The sequence below is a fragment of the Aythya ferina genome, assembly GCF_964211825.1.
Source record: "Aythya ferina genome assembly, chromosome: 2".
NCBI classification, from domain to species: Eukaryota; Metazoa; Chordata; class Aves; order Anseriformes; family Anatidae; genus Aythya; species Aythya ferina.
In genome coordinates this window covers 40,853,084-40,871,926 of record NC_140297.1, presented here as the reverse complement: position 1 = coordinate 40,871,926, position 18,843 = coordinate 40,853,084, and the positions used below count along the sequence as shown (strand labels likewise).

At 37.7% G+C, this 18,843-nt stretch overlaps 1 long non-coding RNA gene across 1 annotated transcript; it reads right to left on the bottom strand.

Annotated features, from left to right (window-relative positions):
- Positions 1 to 13,663: 13,663 nt before the first annotated feature.
- Positions 13,664 to 18,072, bottom strand: LOC311433046. Its single transcript, XR_014690522.1, has 3 exons — positions 17,993 to 18,072; positions 16,119 to 16,215; positions 13,664 to 15,450 (listed from the first exon to the last, which is right to left on the bottom strand). It is a non-coding gene; the product is annotated as an uncharacterized lncRNA (long non-coding RNA).
- Between the last annotated feature and the right edge of the window lie 771 nt (positions 18,073 to 18,843).

Genomic DNA, 18,843 nt, shown 5'->3' with positions numbered 1-18,843 from the left:
ATATTGCAAAAATTGTGTTCGTAGGTGTGTAACTGATCACAAAACTTTGTTTTGGCTGTGTTAAGAAAAGGCTGATATAAATTAGAGAATTTGCTGAAACCTCAAGAAATATACATTATGGTAAGAGAGACAAAACCATCTTGTAGAGGGACATCTACATACCACTTGGGCTCTCAGAATACAGCCCTGCACTGGGCATTCATGCTAAGGAATAAATTTAAACCTTTTTCTCATCAACCAGATAAAGGTATATTAAATTTGGAGGTACAAATTCATGCATTGTGGTGTAAGTCTGCAGAGCCAAAGTGAGGTAGGCTTAGAGCAATATTCAGTAAAAATACTTTTTTATCTGTGACCTTTCCTTTAGAATTTCTGTGATAACACTTGGGGATTTTACATTAAGTTTCTTAGTATAAAATTGAGCACCGAACAGACTTTTAGAAAGATTATGACGCTAGAGGGATATTTAATGGTGAAATCACTTACTGTAGTACTCATTTCCGAGAGCAAAGGTCTGAAGTGAAATGAATTTGGTGATCTTAGATTAGTCCTTGGTGGGCAGAGGTCCATGTCTGAAGTCAGCTACGTGTATAATTAGGTATAATTTCTACATCTGTTCAATAGAGGTTAATTGAACTATCACAATAATTGAATTCCTGGACTTCTGAGTTTTCTGTTCAACGTGTTCCTGTGAGATGCGAGCCAAGCATTCATCATCTAACACATTTATAGGAAATTCCTATTGCATTTGGTATTTGGTTTGTGGGTTAATACAGGGTATTGTCATTTTTCAAATGTCTGAGCACAAATACAAATCCAATCTTCCAAAATAAATAAGCAAAAGAAAGAGCCACAAGTAGATAGATTCTATACTAAGAGCTCCTCATATCTTAAAGAAACAGTCAAAAGCAGATAGGTTACCAACTGGCAAAGCAGAAAAGCTCTAATAATCTCACCCATGTATTCTGCAAGAATTTCACTCTTCTTGTGATGGTATTTAAGATTAAGAATGCATTATGAGTATTCAGTAAATAAAATCTTTGCATTAATTTTGAGCCTGGAATAATACAGCATTATTTTCTTTCTACCATCACAGGTGTGCAAACATATGACAAAAGCATATGCATGAATGCGGTGTATACTTACTATTCTGTGTATGAAAGCAGTTACACACATTTTACAAGGCTACTGCTCACTCATTCAGAAAACTAACAGGTTTTCTTTTACCGCTTCCATATGAGAGAAAAGTAGACAGGCACCATGATGAACTGCATCCATTTATGCATTCACCTGGGATCTAGCATTATTGGATTATTCTTGGCTGACTACACTTGTCAGACCCACTTTTTAATTTTTTAAGGAAACAACATTTGCTTTTCATTTATTGAGTTTAGCATTTAGAAGGAATACAGACTTTCAATATTGAAGTCCTCTGTGCATTGAAACTGACAAGCTAGCAAATAATTTTTTTTTTGCAGAATATCTAGGAAAGATATTCTCCATTCCCATATAGCCATAGGCTTCCCAGCTAGGGCTGCCAACAGCTATGTCAGAGATGGTCAGGAGGTGGAATTTCACCAGAACGCCTTTAAAAATGTAGACATCTCATTAATAATAATAATAATAATAATAATAATAATAATAATAATAATAATAATAATAATAACAACCCCCCCAAAAATGGAAAAACTGCCATACTGTCTCAAGGGCTTTATAAGCATTAAGCTTGAGTAACCCCAAGTCAGTGAGGTGGGACTACTTCTCTCGTGGTACATCAGTTGATATTAGTAGTGTCTTGCCTTGATGTATGGGAATTATGGGAGTTACCGTCTCTCTGAGGAGTCCAGCTCATAGTACACAGTAGAGACAAGGCACAAATATATCAAAATTTCTAAATTATTCATTTCCTATTTCATTAATCCTCTCTAACTATTACACTTTTTGCTTACAGAGGATTTTTTTTTTTTTTTTTTAAACTAAAAGTGCAAGATTCTGAAAAAAAGTCTGGTTATGTTTGATCATATTTTTAACTACAATTTTCTGAAGAAAGTCTCATTACCAACCTATTAGAAACATGACTGGTGTTACTACCCAATTTAATGCAAGTCCATAACTAGTCATCTCATAAACTTTTCGACTTCATCAGACTGGTGGAAGTGCATCCATTAGTGGTCCTACTTGGACAAGCCTAGTCAAAAGTATTGCAAAGTTTCAAGTGCAGAGAACACAGGACTGATCCCTATGAACACACTTCACATTTCTCGCAACTCAATCCTATAAACCAATTTTAGTGATGCAGTGAAGTTCACTGTCTGCTAAGTCATTGTGAATCATAAAGTTCCCATTTGTGTGGTATAAATCAACATAACTATTCAACAATTAAATCTACAATGAATATATTTTTTAAATTACCAAGCATTATGTTTCATTTTACAAGCTTGCACATGCATTCTTTATAGCTTACTGTCATGTAATGCTTTATAAATGATACTTGATAAACAACAGCTGTATAATCTTAGAAATATTCATCAAGAGTCACATGTATCCATGGTAAATCACTTTTGACTTGTACAATGCTGGTGGCTGGCATATAATCTTCTAACTGCTTGCATGTGGAACATAATAGGACATGGCACTATGCTTCTGCGAGACCAAAATACATTCAGAAAACATACTTAGGTATCAATTGCAAGAAAGAATGAAAAACATTTGTCAAGTGCGCAGTTCCAAAGTGTAAATCTCATAGTAGATGCTATATTTATGGTACACCACTATGCATATTTTGCATACTGTTTATTTTTAAATTGAACTTCATTGCACTCATTTTCACAGTTTATTGGCACTGAAACCTAAATCTTAGTGAAGATGTGGTATTAGGGATTGTTTTTGCTCTCCCATAAGCTAAAACTAGCAGCAACTCCTGTACTTCTCTCAGCTGTTAAATTTCTGCTAATTCCCTAGGTTATGTCATAGTTTATTTCCTATCTGCTAAATGTGTTTCAGCTTTCAGAAAAGTTCCCGTGAGGCAGAATATGGGATAAGAGGGATCAGCTATTCTTTCAGATGTTGGTGTACAACTTCTGCAGAGCCATCTACAATGTTCTTATGTCACAGGGAGTTTAGGGGACGAAGACATAAGGAATTCCACCGTGCACATGCTGAGGGCAACATAGCGGTGTTGCTGTTACATAGCTGTTGGACTAAAGCATTAAAGTGCTCTGTGATTGCTACCTTTGGGCTCTTCACTGAATTGAACTGCTTGTTACAGCAGCCTCATCTCTGTTTTATTGAGACCATGCAGTTGGTGTTCAACATTTACGTTGTACAGTTACAATACTCCTCATGAAGCACCACTATTTATGCTTTACTTAGGATCACCTGAAAAAGCCAAGGTCTAAGGTACACACTGTATCTACTCTACTCACAGTAATTTCCATGACACAGGTTATGCTTTTATTTTATTTTATTTTAAAATTGGAGTTAGGATTCACCTCACCTAATCATCTGAAAGTAAGACACCTAAAGCAACCTCCTTATCTAGGCTTCCTGTAACACCCAGTGGAGAGAAACAGACCAGTTAATTAAAAGTCCAATTAATGCCATCCTAAATAGTATCTAAGAAAAGTGGATGAACCTCCCTGTGGAGGGCTCTGTCCCTCTCTGTAGACTCTAGAGACGTCCTAAAAGGCTTCCTTCAAGTAGAAACACAATTTTTTCAAGGTAATATGAAGTGAGATGAATGATGCCAGCTGTGTCCCTCTTAGTCACTGTGCAATACCTGCCACAGCTGCCCTGAACTACAGAGCACATTGTTTTTTTACAGAGCATATGGCATAATTTACCCCATCTTTGCAAATCAGACATAGCCGAGGGAGGCAGCCGAGTTTACCTGGTCTGTTGTGTCAGCCTCTAAAGGAATTAAAAAATTAATCCATAACTTGGTAAATAGCTTTCATTTAATGTACATTAAGTGGTAGCAAATTTTTACTTTCAGGATAACCCTATAAGATCTGGAGCTTTTTCAGGAAGACACTGTGTGAGAAGGCTTTCTACTAGTCGTTCACATCCCTGATATTCAGTTAATAGAATTTGCAGTCTCTGCAATTCTGCATTTTTGTCTAAGGTATGCCAAAACATCTCAGGTTTTTGACAGAATTTAAGGGATTCTCTTTATATCCTCTTATCTCCACCCTGAATAGAGGAAGAGCTGGAGCATGTATTTTATTCTTGTACAGAGGAAGAAGTTAAGAAGGGGCTCTGAACAAAAGGAGAAGCTGCAGAGAAAAATTCCTGGCAGCCAGTTTAAGAGAGGAGCTTTGGGCTGAGGGGGAAACTACACACCTCTGAGACAAACTGGTGAAAATTAAGAACTTTTTCTCATTTAAAGAATCTGAATTTGGGAATATGAGTCAACTAAGACAACAAATTTGGTAGTTTTGATTCTTGTTAATTAGAATTAGTCATGACAGAGTATAGAAGATAGTTTCTTAGCCATTTTTTTTTCAGTCCTGAGGAATTTCAGAAAATTCATTGGAACCCCCTCTCTTGTGTTGGCATCTTTGCTTGTATGTTGTGTCCACATCTGTTGTGAACACATACAACTCCCGCCTGACTTAACCCTGTAACCCGTTTTGGGCATTTGTATATCCATACAATGCACTCGTCTACTATTTCACTTATTTTAACCATTTCTATGGCCTGTGGAAATAAGGACCATATGTGCAAAACACAATCGAAGATTTGCTGAACCCATTGGAGCCCAGAAGATATGCAGAAGGGTTCTTATCACTCAACACCTTTGCAGAAATGAGAGCAAGTAATAAAAGTAAAAACAAAAAGTTAAAATGTTTCTTCAGTTAGAACATACTAAATTTGTATATTAAAAGCAGCAGAAAAAAAAGACAAGTGTTCATGACTACAAGTCAAGCCCCTGTTCACTATTATTGTCACACTGCTAGTAATACAGGACAAAAAAGCTCTACAGTGTATATTATCACCAGTGAATCCTTACATATACAAGGCCAAGATTATTGTCATCTTTGCTTCTAGTTCTTCTGAAATGTTTTTGAAACAGGGTCACCAGAGCTGCTCGCAGTGTTCAAGCTACTATACATCAGTTTATTAAGATGTTTTCTGTTTTCTTCTCGGTTCCTTTTCTAAGAAGTTCTAACACTTCAGCTGACATCTGTGACCCTCTGGCTGGTGGTCTTGCAGAATGAACCGCTGTAAACTCATCTCTCCATCCAGAATGGAAATAGTTCATTCAGAGTCCATCCTTTTTATAACCAGGACTGATTTACTCCACATGAATTACCTTGCACTTACTGATGCTGAATTTCCCTTGCTATTTTATTCCACGGTCCTTTCCAGTAAGCTCTAGGAGTTCTTGCTATCTTACACGCCAAGAAACTCTTCTGCCAAGTAGTACAGGAGAAGGATGCATAGTGTAAATCCCACCATTGGTATTTAGGGGACCTGTTGGTTGAGAAAGTTGACCACTTAGGGCTATTTGTCATCATCTGTTTTTAAGTCATTACTAATCCATGGCAACAGCTTCCCATTAATTCCATGGTAATTTATTTTGTAGAAGCCTTTAATGAGGGACTGTGTCAAAAGCCTTTTAAAAATCCAAATACCTTATAGCATTAGGATTGCTATAATCCACATGCTTGTAGATGGCTTTAAAAAAAATTAAATACATTTCCAAGGAACATCTTCACCCAGTAGAAGCTGTGTGTTATGCAATATATCGTGTTTGTCCAGGTGTCTATTAATCTCTCCCTTCATTACAGTTTTACCGTTTTGCCTCTACAGAAAGCAGACTTACAGTCTATAGATCCAAGATCTCTCTGGAGTCCTTCATAAAGACTGGTGTCACATTTCCCACCTTCTGTTCCTCTGGCAATAGGTTAGACACCACAGTTAGCAGTTTAGCAATTTTATATTTGTTATAAATCTTCAGTGAATACCATCTGTTCCTGGAGATTTCTTACTGTTCAGTATGTCAACTTGCTCTAAAGCCTTTTCTATTGACACTTGAATTTGAGCCAGTTCCTCAACCTTATCTCCCATAAGGAATGACTGATATCAGAGCCTCATTCTCTTCTGTAATGAACACTGATGCAATAAATTAATTTAGCTTTCCTGCAATAGCCTCATCTTCCTTGAATGTTCCTTTCATACCTTGATTGTCTATTGGTCCCATCTGACTCTCTGTCAGGCTTTCTGGTAACTGTATGTCTGAAAAAAAAGTTTTATTAATAGGTTACTTGTCCTTACTGTTACTCCTTCAAATCCCTTCTGGCCTGTTGTATGGCATCTTTACGTTTAGGTTGCTACTGTTTACACTCCTTTCTATTCTATTTATTTGGATGTAACTCCCAATTTTCGCTTCCAATGTCTTTCTCTGATCTGCTATTTAACATAAGTCAGGTGCTTTTCTTTCTAATTTGTATTTTTAATGTTAGCATATATTTTTCCGTATCTCTAACATGGAAATTCACTAAACAGTCTCCCCTGTAACCTGCAAATATTTTATACCACCTATTGCCCCTTTTATTTTTTTGTTTCACTAGCTCATTTTATATTGTTCTTCTTTTAAAATATTTTGTTATTGTGCCAAATGTGGGGCCTTTTCCCTTCCTATAAGGATAATGAATATGGTTCTTTTAGAGTATTCTGTACAGGTATACATTGTTCCCTGGGTAGTTGCTCCATAAAAAGTCATTTCTGATGCTTAAAAAGATTGTCACAAAAAAGAATGTGAGCAGAAGTAACAATTTCAGGTAAATTAATATATTTTCAACAAGTCTACATACAATCATTTGCAACAGAAAACAAATATTAAAAAAAGCGATACCTAGATTCTAACTGTTTCTACCTAAAATTACAGTAACTTTATATGACATTGACTGTGCTATCTACTATGTAAGTGTTGACATTCAAATTCTAAGCTTGATTTTATTTTCTTAACCCAATGTAACTTTGATAAGTTCAGTGGAACTGCTTTTCTGATTTATACTGAAGTAGAAGGAAGATCAGAATCAGATCCTAAATCTGCTCTAAAATACACTTAGATAGTGTGTGTTGATGTAGCTGCAGACATACCCACTGCATGGTCATTTTCCAACAGCCTTTTATTCTGGCCGCTTCCCTCCTTCGTAGTTGTTTTAAATTTATGGCTGACAAGATTTACTTTTCAATGAAATTAACACTGAGAATTAAGAACTCTACAAATCTTCTGACTAGCTAACTTCCATCTTAGCAGATAATTTGTGCATTTCTGAAGGAATAAATCACCAATAGCACCACTATCTTAGCAAAACCAAATGTCACCCGTCTGTTTGATTTCTGGTCTCAAACATAGTCAAAATGCCAGCGGGTGAACGGGAGATGAGTGTAAGTCCTACACAGAGGTGCATTTAATTTTTCCATTTGTCATATCATGTCAACTCATGCTCTTCAACTTCTTGCCATTTGAGATGTAAGCAGGAATAGCTGTCAATATAATCTTCAAGACATCTACAAACAAATTTAATCAGCTGAACACAAGGGTGACTAACAAACTCCAAAGAGAATCATGAGTCTCTGCTCTGGAAGCAGAAAAGATCTCAGTGCTTTGCTCAGGAGCTTTCCCATGTCATCGCCCTGCAGCCTTGTACTAAGTGCTTTCTTCTGATGTTTTGTGCCAATGGACATAAATCTTCACTGGCATATTTTACCAGGTTTCCATTCAATCATCATAGCATCACAGTGCCATATACTGCTGCACAGAAAAGGCTTTGAATGATGCAATTATCTGAGAAATTTCCAATTAAAACGTGTTTTAAGGACTGGTTAGAATAAGCAGAGAGAGAGGAGCTGAGAATGCTAGTAACAGATCACGGAACTTTTCTCCAAAATAAATTAATATTTAATTCAGGCACGGTCTCTGACATTTGATCACTTGTGTGATGTGAAAAAGATTCTCTTATGGAGCTAAGTACAATTACTTAGTTTATATCTAAAAAGCTAAAAGGGAATTGCTGTGGAACCTGCTTCTTGTACCAGATTTTTTCAGTCTTTTTCAGAGTCAGGAGGGCAACTGCTAAATTTCTGTGCCAAGTCAGCTTCTCTATTTATGCCGATCTTAAACGTTCAGGTGTTGGAAGGCAGGAAGGCAGTGTTTTACTGAATATTTTCTTGCAATAGAGAGAAATCCAAACTCTTACTTCTGATCTGTGACAGCTCCTGGCACCAAGTTCTGGCAAGCCAAAGGTGATAAAAGCCCACTCTGATTATGCCTGTTTCTTGCCATCAAGTGTTATGTGCTTCTTGTCATTCTAAGTAAATCCATCCAACTCATGAATCATAATCTGCCCAAGGTTGCTTTTATCTTTCAAATTCCAGTGGTATCTATTATGTTCCTCTGCTTTCTGGTCTTATATGTAGTCTAAGTCTTATGTTGAGTTATTGCTGAACAATTTAACTGCTTGCTTGGTTTTGTTTGTTTGTTTTTTAACATGTGTAATTAAATTTAAATGTCTATGAAATTAAAATGTCCCTGAAATTTCATTTAATGTGTGTACAGAAGTGTTAATTACTACGTTATCTCTACCAAAAGTTTTGCTCAGTGTTTGGACAAGCTATGACTACTTTAGCTTCTTTGCTTAATGAATGTACTCTTCTTGGACTGGATTGTAGTGCCTTTTTTTTTTTTTTTCTTTTTGATAGTGAAGAAGGGTTTGTTGTTCAGCTTAGATCAGTGCTAGTGTAATGTAGCCCTGACAGCTAGCAGAATTAGATGGGAAAAAAAAAAAAAAAGACAAAAATATCAGATCCCTTTTTTTTTTTTTTTTTTTTTTTTTTTTAATCATCTATACCCCCTATTACTGCTGTTTCTCTTTTCAAGAGAAAGGACTTGAAGACCTTGGCCTATCCATTTGTTCATGCTCCTTTCTATTGAGAAGAACTGTTTTGTTGTGGGTTTTGTTTTTTTGTTTGTTTGTTTGTTTTTGAGTGTGACACACCTGCTTTATGGATGTCATCTCTGTATGCTATTGAGAAGAAATTCTTGAATTTTATTCTTTCATTACAGCTCTCCTCTCCTTAGCCCACTCTGAGTAACACAGTTTATCTCTAGTGCTGCATTTTTCTTTAGTTCTGAAGTCTTGGTTTTGTGCACAGCAGTTTTAAGAATATGTACAAGCATTATGACTATTGTATTTTATCAGTCAGAGGTAGGGACATTATGTGAGGAAGGGGCTGCTTGTAAAAGAAATTACAGTGCTTTCTGCTTTGGCTCTATATCCTGCAGGTAAACTGACTGATATTTTAATTTCCTAGAACTCTTTTGAAATCTCTCTAAATGAAGGTTCTGAAGAAAATATATAACTTTGGTTATCATACTTTATGGTTATTACTGTGTACACATTAAATGTGAATTAATGCAATAAAACAGTACATTTCACATAAAAAATACTGTGAATTTCACTGCTGTTGCTGACATGGCACATGCATCAATGTAATTATGGGTTACAAATCCTTGGTTAGAGAGGCAATGTTGGAGTTTTTGAAATTCCCCCATTATGTGAATTCAGAAAGAATGCTGCAGCTTGTATTTAATTTATCTTGTCTGGTAGGCCTTTCAAAAAAGCAATATCAATGCTGGATTTATCTTTAGTTTGATGACAGTCAGAGTAAATGGGCATGTGGAATGCACTGGTGCCAATGAAAATGTTGGGGCTCACTCCTCCCTGGATTAGTCTGATGGTGTGAAACCGTCACAGACAACTGAGCAGAAGAGCTCTGAGGCATTTTGCCTCCCCAGGGCAGTTACAGGCACAAGCCGTCAGGGAGCTCTCTGTTTAGTACTCATTACATTTGATTCCACTCCACCTATTTTTCCCAGGATGCCTGAAGTAGGTTGCTTTTTTATAAATCACTGATCAAAAATTGTTCCTTTTCAGCACTTACGCAAAGCCCCATGTTCTGAAGATAGGAAACAGCAGAAATAGGCGTGCCTATTAGGACGTGGACAGACAACTGAGATATGATGACAAAGAATTGCTGAGTGTGTGACCATAAGCACATCCTTACCCCGCTGAAAATCCCTAACAGAGGTCTACATGTAGAAAGGGTTGAACCTATTAGCACACTCTACTTCATGCTTCCCATGAGTGAAAAGTATGCACATAGTCAGTTACCATGGTTCAGCTGAGATATAATATCTCAACCAGCTGGGGTAATTCAGCTGTGCATCTGAGCCTGTGAAAAAGCTATCTATTATATTAGCATACAATTTGTTCTAGCGTGTCCTTCATTCATTGCCAGAAGAATATGGTCTTATTACCTTTGTACTTCACAGTTATCCTGTCTAAATACAACTTTTGCAGTCTTTTCCAGCATCCATAATTATACTTCATTTCTCCCGCTGAGCCATTTAATGTGGAATTTCCTTCCAGTTCTGATCCTCTGATCATTCAAATCCTTCCTTCAATGTCAAGTCTTCCAGAAACCCTACCTATGTTAACCTTCCAAGATAAGAAATGTTGTTTTAGACTCATAGACTGGCTCAAGTCGGAAGGGACATAAAAGATCATCTAATGACCCAGGTGCAGCACCTTGCACTTGGCCTTGTTGAACCTCATTAGGTTCACGTGGGCCCACTTTTGAAGCTTGCCCAGGTCCCTTTGGATGGCATCCCTTCCTTCTGTTGTATCGATCGCACCACCCAGCTTCATGTCATTTGCAAATGTGCTGAGGATGCATTCAATCCCACTATGTCATTGATAAAGATATTAAATACCATTGTTCCCACGATGGACCCCTGAGGGACACCTCTTGTCACTAGCCTCCACCAGGGCATAGAGCCATTGACCAAAATTCTCTGGCTGTGGCCATCCAGCCAATTCCTTATCCACCCAAAAGTCCATCCATCAAATCCATCTCTCTGCAATTTAGAGATAAGGATGTTGTGTGGGATCATGTAAAGGCCTTACAGATGTCCAGTTGGATGACATCAGTCAGTCTTCCCTTGTTGACTCATGCAGTCACTCCATCTCAGAAGGCCACCAGATTGCTCAGGCACAATTTGCCCTTGGTGAAGCCATGCTGGCTGTCTCAGATCACCTCCTTGTCTTGCATGTGCCTTAACATTGCCTCGAGGAGGATCTGTTCCATGATCTTCCCAGGCACAGAAGTGAGGCTCAGCAGTCTGTAGTTCCCCAGGTCTTCCTTTCTACCCTTTTTAAAAATGGGAGCAATGTTTCCCTTTTTCCAATCACAGGACCTTGCCTGACTGCCATGACTTTTCAGATATGATGGAGAGTGGCTTGGCAACTCCATCAGCCAGTTCCCTCAGGACCCTAGGATGCATGTCATCAGCTCCCATACACTTGTACCTGCTCAGTTTCCACATGTTCAGTGGTCTTGAGCTTGCTCTTCTCTTCCAGTGGTACGGATTTCACTCCCCCAGCTGCTGCCTAGAGGTTCAGTAACTTGAGAGGTGTGGGAAGCCTGACTGCCAGTGAAGACCAAGGCATGGCCCCAGTGTTTAGAAAAATCCACGTACCCTCTTGGATGAGGAGTAGGCCAAGAAATGTACTGGTTCCCAGTAAATGAAGAGCAGTTATCATTAGATGTAACTGTTAGAGATGAGTTACAGCACAGCAGCAACAAGAATCCGGGGACAGCAGGTGGACGGGCTGTTGAAAGGGACTGGGGAAAGGAGTAAGATGGGAAGGTGAGGTGAAGGGGAGGGAACAAAAATAAGTGTATCAACCCTAAAAAAGGTGTTGAACCTATTAGGACTGTGGGGAGTTGCATTTAAACCTCAGGTCTCCCATTAGTGTTAATAAATCATATTTCAGTCTCTACTTTATTAATACAGACATTACTCTTTTGCTTAGTATTTGTAAGAATAAATGATTTTGAAGCATTCAAATTTTGTAACAATTAGGTATTATAAAAATAAAAGTATTTCAAAAGATGAGACATCTTCTATGAGTAGTTTCCTTTTTTCCTATATGAATAGTTTCCTTTTCAGCTTAGAGTCCCTTGTCAACACTTTCAATATCCACCAAAGACATGAGATGCAGATGGTCAGCACCTGCTTTCCATCGCACAGTCCTTCGGGCATTTGGTTTGGCTATATGCAGTCCTAAGTGCACTGTCACTGCTTAACAAAAACATCATAAATAATTACTGTAATTAATAATGAAGCTACTTCCTTGGGCTAGTCATGTTTTCTTTGTCAGTTGTGCTGTATGTAATAGTGAAAATCTTTTAGACTAAATAGCTATAAAATTCTTTGAGTTCTGTGAGTTGTTGCCAGCAACAAAAGAAATAAAATATAATTAGAAATTTGCCTCATGTACTTGTTTATCCTCGGAGAATAGGCATCAATTCTTGCTTGCCTGAACACATTAAGAATCAGTCAACAGGAGATTGCTCATAATCCCTAATCATAATTCCAAATTTTTCTATCCAGTACCCAGCCCTGAAACACTGTCCCTTAGCCATGCTGCCATGATTCTTTGCTATCCTCTGGGCTTTTCTGCTGCCTTTGTAGTGACGTCTGAATCACAAATATTTACAAAGACATCAGAACAACACTCAATTTCTGCATTTCTGTTCAGACCCCATGGAAAACTCCCAAGCATATAGTCCCATGGATGTTTTATCCAGCAACAAAGTCACTATTTGCTCATTTTCACTTGTTTTTACCCCCATCTTCAGCCCCACCTATGCTATAGTTAGTCCACTCTGAATTGCCAGATGTTTGTGGGATCACATTGCAAGCTTGATCAATGATGTGCTCTGAGCTTATCATTCCTTCTCATGCTTTTGGAAGACCTCTTTATTAAAAAATAAAAAATAGCAGCACAACTGGATTGTTTCATTGTTTTGGCTTAGCCCTGCAGCACAACTTGGGATAGTAAACACAAAAAAGGGCAGTAACAAACAGGAGCAAAGGGGAGCAGGAATCTCCTGCCAGCTGCAAAGCCAACCAACCAACCAAAAAAAAAAATATGCTGAAACACACCCTCAATCCTCATAGCTTGGTGCTTATCCCAGCCTTGTGTGCTGCTTTGTGATTTGTATACAGTCTGATACTGTTCCAAAATAAAGAGGAATGTGACTGTTTCCTGATTTAGCCTGACTTGAAAGTAGCAATTACACCTACAGATTCCATAGGGTTTGTGATGGCCAAAAGATCAAAGACATTCTCTGGGAACCAGCCAACCTCCAGCATAACAGTAAATCAGTATCTTCCTACACTCGTTGGATTACGCGTCAGTTTTCCTTTTCACCTAAAACTAGCTGCTATCAATTAGGTGTTCTGTGTTTCCTCTTAGTTTCAATGGGCAGTCTGAAAATATTATAACAGAGGCTCAAGAAATTGAAGGAGACAATTGTCTATGATGATTTGTTATCTATTTTGTTACTTTTAAAAGTCTTTGCCGCCACACAGCCTTAGGGATGTTTTGTTATTATCACTGTTGACAGTTCTGAACACTAAAATTTACTGTATTTGATGTTAAAATCTCAATTCAAGGTTGTAATATCTATAAAGAAAATATTGCTATAGAGATTAAATTCTGAAGGGGCTGCTTACATACATGAGCAGACAGTAGAATAAATACTGAAAATCTTATCTTTTTCTATTTATCCAAGAAGCAGGAAACAATATGAAAAACATTTATTTCTATTTGACAGAAAATGCTTTTAACAATACATAATCATTATCAGTCAATACTCTGAGAGGTTACTGTTGATAGTAGGTGTCTGGAAGATGCTTTTCATGATGACCTTTAAATGCCATAGTCCTACGTGATCATGCAGAAGGAATACTCCTTCATTTCAATATCTATTACAAAAAAATCAAATTGCTTTGGGTATAAACAACATGTATGACAGTGGGATATATCTATACATTGGTGCACTCTGCAAAGTAAGAAATGAACAGGATAACATTCTGAATTCTAAATCATTATCTTTGGGCGTGGTACTTCCTGTTGGAAATAACACTCAATTCATTATTTTTAAATACTATGTCAATGATTTTTATTTTTTTTACATCCATCTAATTTTTTTCTCGCTCGTACATCAGACATACTATAGAAAAATACGCTTCCAAATGCAGTAGTAACATATTAGTGTTTGTTTAATTGTTGGTAGCAGGAATCTGCATAAATATTGCATGCTTTTCCAACTAAGCAACTAATAAGATTATGCAGAGCCATATTAATAATATATTTTCTCAAATTTTGAACTTCAAAACTCCTGTATTGTGTTAGATGGAGCGGAGAAGATGTACTTGGTAATTGCTTTTGTGTGTGTGTGTGTGTGTCTTCCTCTAAACCATTTCAAATGACATTGCCAAAATATCATACTATGAGACACAATGAACAGAAATTTTACATAGGGTCATTAGGTTATTGCGTCATCCACTTTTGTCATCCTTCTGCTAAGACTATCCTGTATACATTGGTTAAATCTCAGACACAAACAGGTTGATTTCTTCCTTCAGAAATACAAATGTAGAAAGTATTGCAGTAACTGATGACTCTGGAAGTTAAGAGCAAGTGTGAACTTACACAAATGCAATCTGCATATTTAGTCTCATTGAAGTGTTTATATTTGTTGAAATATAGTATTTCAGCAGCAGAAATACTGCTTAGGAAGCAGATAATCACTTTTTCAAATCAGATTATTTTCAGAGGAAAATGATATATTCACAAATTTCAGAGTGTCTCCAAACTCTCTCTGCTTGTCAAATGGAAAAGAAAACATCTATAATATTTTACATTGAAGAATGCAGCATACAAGAAATAGGAAAAACTAACTTTGTGAAAGTGTGTGGAACTGTCGCTGTTTTATTTTCTTTGTCTAGACTATCTCCGTTCAATTTAACTTCCTTTTTATGTACCTTTGCACCCAGTAATCTCCAAGCACATTAAATCATTAATGAAAGAACCAAACTGAAGAAGGCTGAACCAGGCCTCCCACTGACTTTATAAAGCAGGAACATATAATTAGGCTAATTTACAGAAGAAAGAGCTGATGTACAGGAAGGGTGAGTGACAAATTCAAGATCTCAAAGGCCATCCAATATGGAACCCGTTATAACAATCTATGCCTTTTAACAGCAAAAATATTTATTTTTTTAACCAAGTCTTCTACTTTTGGAGTAGTTGTACAGGAACAGGTGCTAATGTAAAATAGCATCTAGTCTTAGAAAGGCAGCTGTGCTAAAGCATAAGTTAACTAAACAGCCTTCACAGTAATTCACTGATCTTTATGCTCTTCATTATGATCTTAATGATCTTCACTATGATCTTTATGATCTTCATTATGCTTTCATCCCACGTTGCAAGTTCAGATCTGTGGGATCCAGGCTTTCAGTCCAGTTTAACAGTATCAGTGGTGGGAGATGCCTGAGTACATTTGCAAATCTAGGCCTCTTTCCTAAGAGGACAAAAAACACCCATTGCTGTAAAACCTCTTGAGAAGACAGTACTTCTAAAAAAGATCTTATTTGATAGGCATTGAGGAAAACGAAACAAACTGACCAAAGCACCACTTACATTTTTCTTTAAGTCCACTGTTAAAACAACACTCAAGAAATGAAGTGGTCTCTGTGACTCAGTAGAGGGGGTTTGTTGTCAGTCTTTTATTTAAAGCTCTGCTGACCTAACCACATAAAGGAAAATAATCTTCAGCCTATTTTTGTGCTATGATTAAGTCTGCACAAGCTCCAAAAGCAGCCACGACTGACAGTAGTGAAGAGGGTCCTGGGATATTTAGCTGCAATACACTTCTTCTGTGAAGGTCATCACTTCTTTCAATCAGAGTGAATGATTGACTCAACAAGAAGTTCATATTGCACGACATACTTTCAGAAATGATTCATGTTAATGGTATACCTCGGGGGATTGATGTTGAGCAGAAGCTACATCTAAAGCTTAAAAAATGATTTAGCAATGTGAAAGCCTACAAACCAGAGCTCACGTAGACACATTTGATGGTAAACATCATAGAATAAATACAACTAAAAGTCATAAAATTGGATAGACAATAAATCTGACAGTTTAAGACCTTTTGGGGCTCAAATCATAAAAAATAAAATTACTTACGCAGCCATTCCTTGATTCAGCTGTGCATCTTTTTCTCAGATGTGAGCAGAAGACATTTTCACACTTTCTGACAGGTTGGAGCTGCTCAAGGAAGTAGCTATGTCAAAAAAAAAAAAAAAAAAAAAAAGTACAATATTGAGGAAACATTCCTTCCCTCCCCGAGCGCTGTCATCTGTCCCCACCTTGTTTTACATGAAACGTATGCTCAGCAGAACACCACTTAAAGGGGATTTGAAAATGCAGTAATGGCAGCCATGGCAGGGAAGGCTTCTGCCTCTCACAGGCCAAAAAAAACTCCACTGTTTTTACTCACATAAAAACATTTATTGGTTAATGTTGAGCACCTCAAGACCTCATTACATGAGTGGCCACACTCTACACTGGAGAATTTAGAGCTTCTCTGTCAGTGTTTCTCTCTGATCTGGCTATCAGCTTTGAGGATATGCTGTGCCTGGCAGCCCGCTGCCCACTCTCTATCAGGCAGGCCGAGGTCCACCTCCCACCCGTGGATATTTCCTTAGCCCCACTACCACTATCATAGACATATGGGAGATGCCCTGTCTCTCCACCTTCCACTCAGGAGCAGGCCTTGGGTCCCACAGCCCCACTGTCCCTCTCAGCCTCCTGCCTCAATGTTCCCCACCAACATGGGCTGGTGCAGGTGCGGAGATGTCCCCCTCGGCCCTGGAGAAGAGGGGAACCAGCATGGTTGCGGGCTCCTGCACCCAGCCCAAACCCACCTGCCTCCATGGGAAGCCCATGGGGACAGTGGGTGAAGGCATGGGGTCCCCTTCTGATGGTAGTAGTGCTCCCTGGTCCCAGCCCAGCCAGGCTGCTGCCATAGAGAGGGTGAGGGGAGCGTGGTGCGGGTGCCTGTGTGTGAGCAAGTCTGAACATGGGCAAAAATAAATCTAGAAAGAATAAAGTCAGAAATAAAACACTAGATTGGCTTGACTTTAGACTGAATTTATAGTTGATGGGGATTTCTGCTGAAAGGAAGTGGCATTGTGTCTATGGTTACTTGTCTGTGTTTAGCTAGGCATAAACAGAAAAGTGGATTTTAAAGATTAGGTTATGTAGCTCAGTATATTTTAGTTGCTATTATTGCTATGTTTTGTCATGACTAAAAATATTTTTCTGTGTCAGGCTTGGAAATGCCAAGTGGCTTCTCAACATCTGTTGCCCAAATGATAGGCCTAGCACCCTGAGTTTCAGAGGAAGTTATAGAAACCTCATGGCTATCAAGTGTTATGCAATAGCTATTGAACTTTTTTTTTTTTTTTAAATCAATAATTATGATAGGTCTATATATTGTTGTTATCTATATGATCATTCAGACCTTTTATCTTATTGAATTCTTAGTTGCAATGATTTCCTATGGCAGTGAATTTTGCAGCTCAAATGGACTAAAAATGTATCGAGCTTTCTACTTCTTGGTTACACCGAATGCCTCCTTCACTTTACAAACAAGAAAAAGGTGAGGATCATTAACTACCTGATCTAGAACATACATTAATGCACAGATTTCTGTTTGTAAGGTAACAGCTTCTACCATTGCACACTCTCCAGGAAAATTCTTGTATTTCCCCTCCAGAACCCTTTTGGAGACTGAGTGCCACATACTCTCTCACGCTGCACCACTGTTTCTATGCTGCCATTACAGTAGTTTCCACATTCTTGCTTATTTCTTCCTTTTGTACAGTCCATGCCTGATCTGCTTTTTTGGCTAGAGTTGCTCATTGATCTGTATACATTGATGTCCCAAGTCTCCTTTAGATGATAAAATCAGTTTAGAGCTTTCCAAGTTGAACAGATTATTTATCTTTGCAGCCTGATTTTTAATTTCTTTGATATCATGCTGACTTTTCACCTACCTTATATAAGTTTCCTTAACATTCTCTACAGTCATATCAGGTTCTTGTACACCTATATAGCCTAGTGTCCTAACAAATTTTGTTGCCATACTATCCCTTCCCCTTTTCAAATCATTAAGGAACTCATTAAGCATCATATCACAGAATCACAGAATTTCTAGGTTGGAAGAGACCTCAAGATCACATTATAAGGAACACCTGGGGCAGTTAATCTACCACCATGATGGGATTTAGTCATTTAATCTTATTTGTGAATGTTTCCATGTTTCTTTCTTTCTTTTTTTTTTTTTTTTTTTTTTTTTTTTAATCTCTAATCAGCAATCTAAAAATCTCATGGTTAAAATGTTCAAACTGTGTCCTGACCTATCTATTAAATGTACATTCATTTCATATTTATAATTAATGCCCGTAGGACTGCAGATTAATTGAAAGCCAAAATTCAAAAATCTTTCAAAAATTCTAAAGCCCACTTAAAAAAAACCCTGCCAAGCTGCTGTGTCATTACTGTCATTACCTAAGCAAATCTTTCACGCTGGCTTGGTAGGGAGTGTGCAAAAAATACTTTCTGATGCTTATCATATTCACTTACCAGACACATGGTATAACATTGCCTTCTCTAGCCACTGTTTTAATATCTGCAGATTTTTTAATCTCTTGAAGTTTCATTTGTTCTAACTAACCATAGGTAATACTTTAAATCTACAGTAGAACAGAAAGGTTTATAAAGCGAGAACATATTAATAATTTGTGGAGCAGAGGCAGCAACCCAGGATTCCCCTATCTCATGAGATCAACAACACCTATATCTCTTGATTAATGATCACAGGAGCAAGAAATTTATCATAATTCCC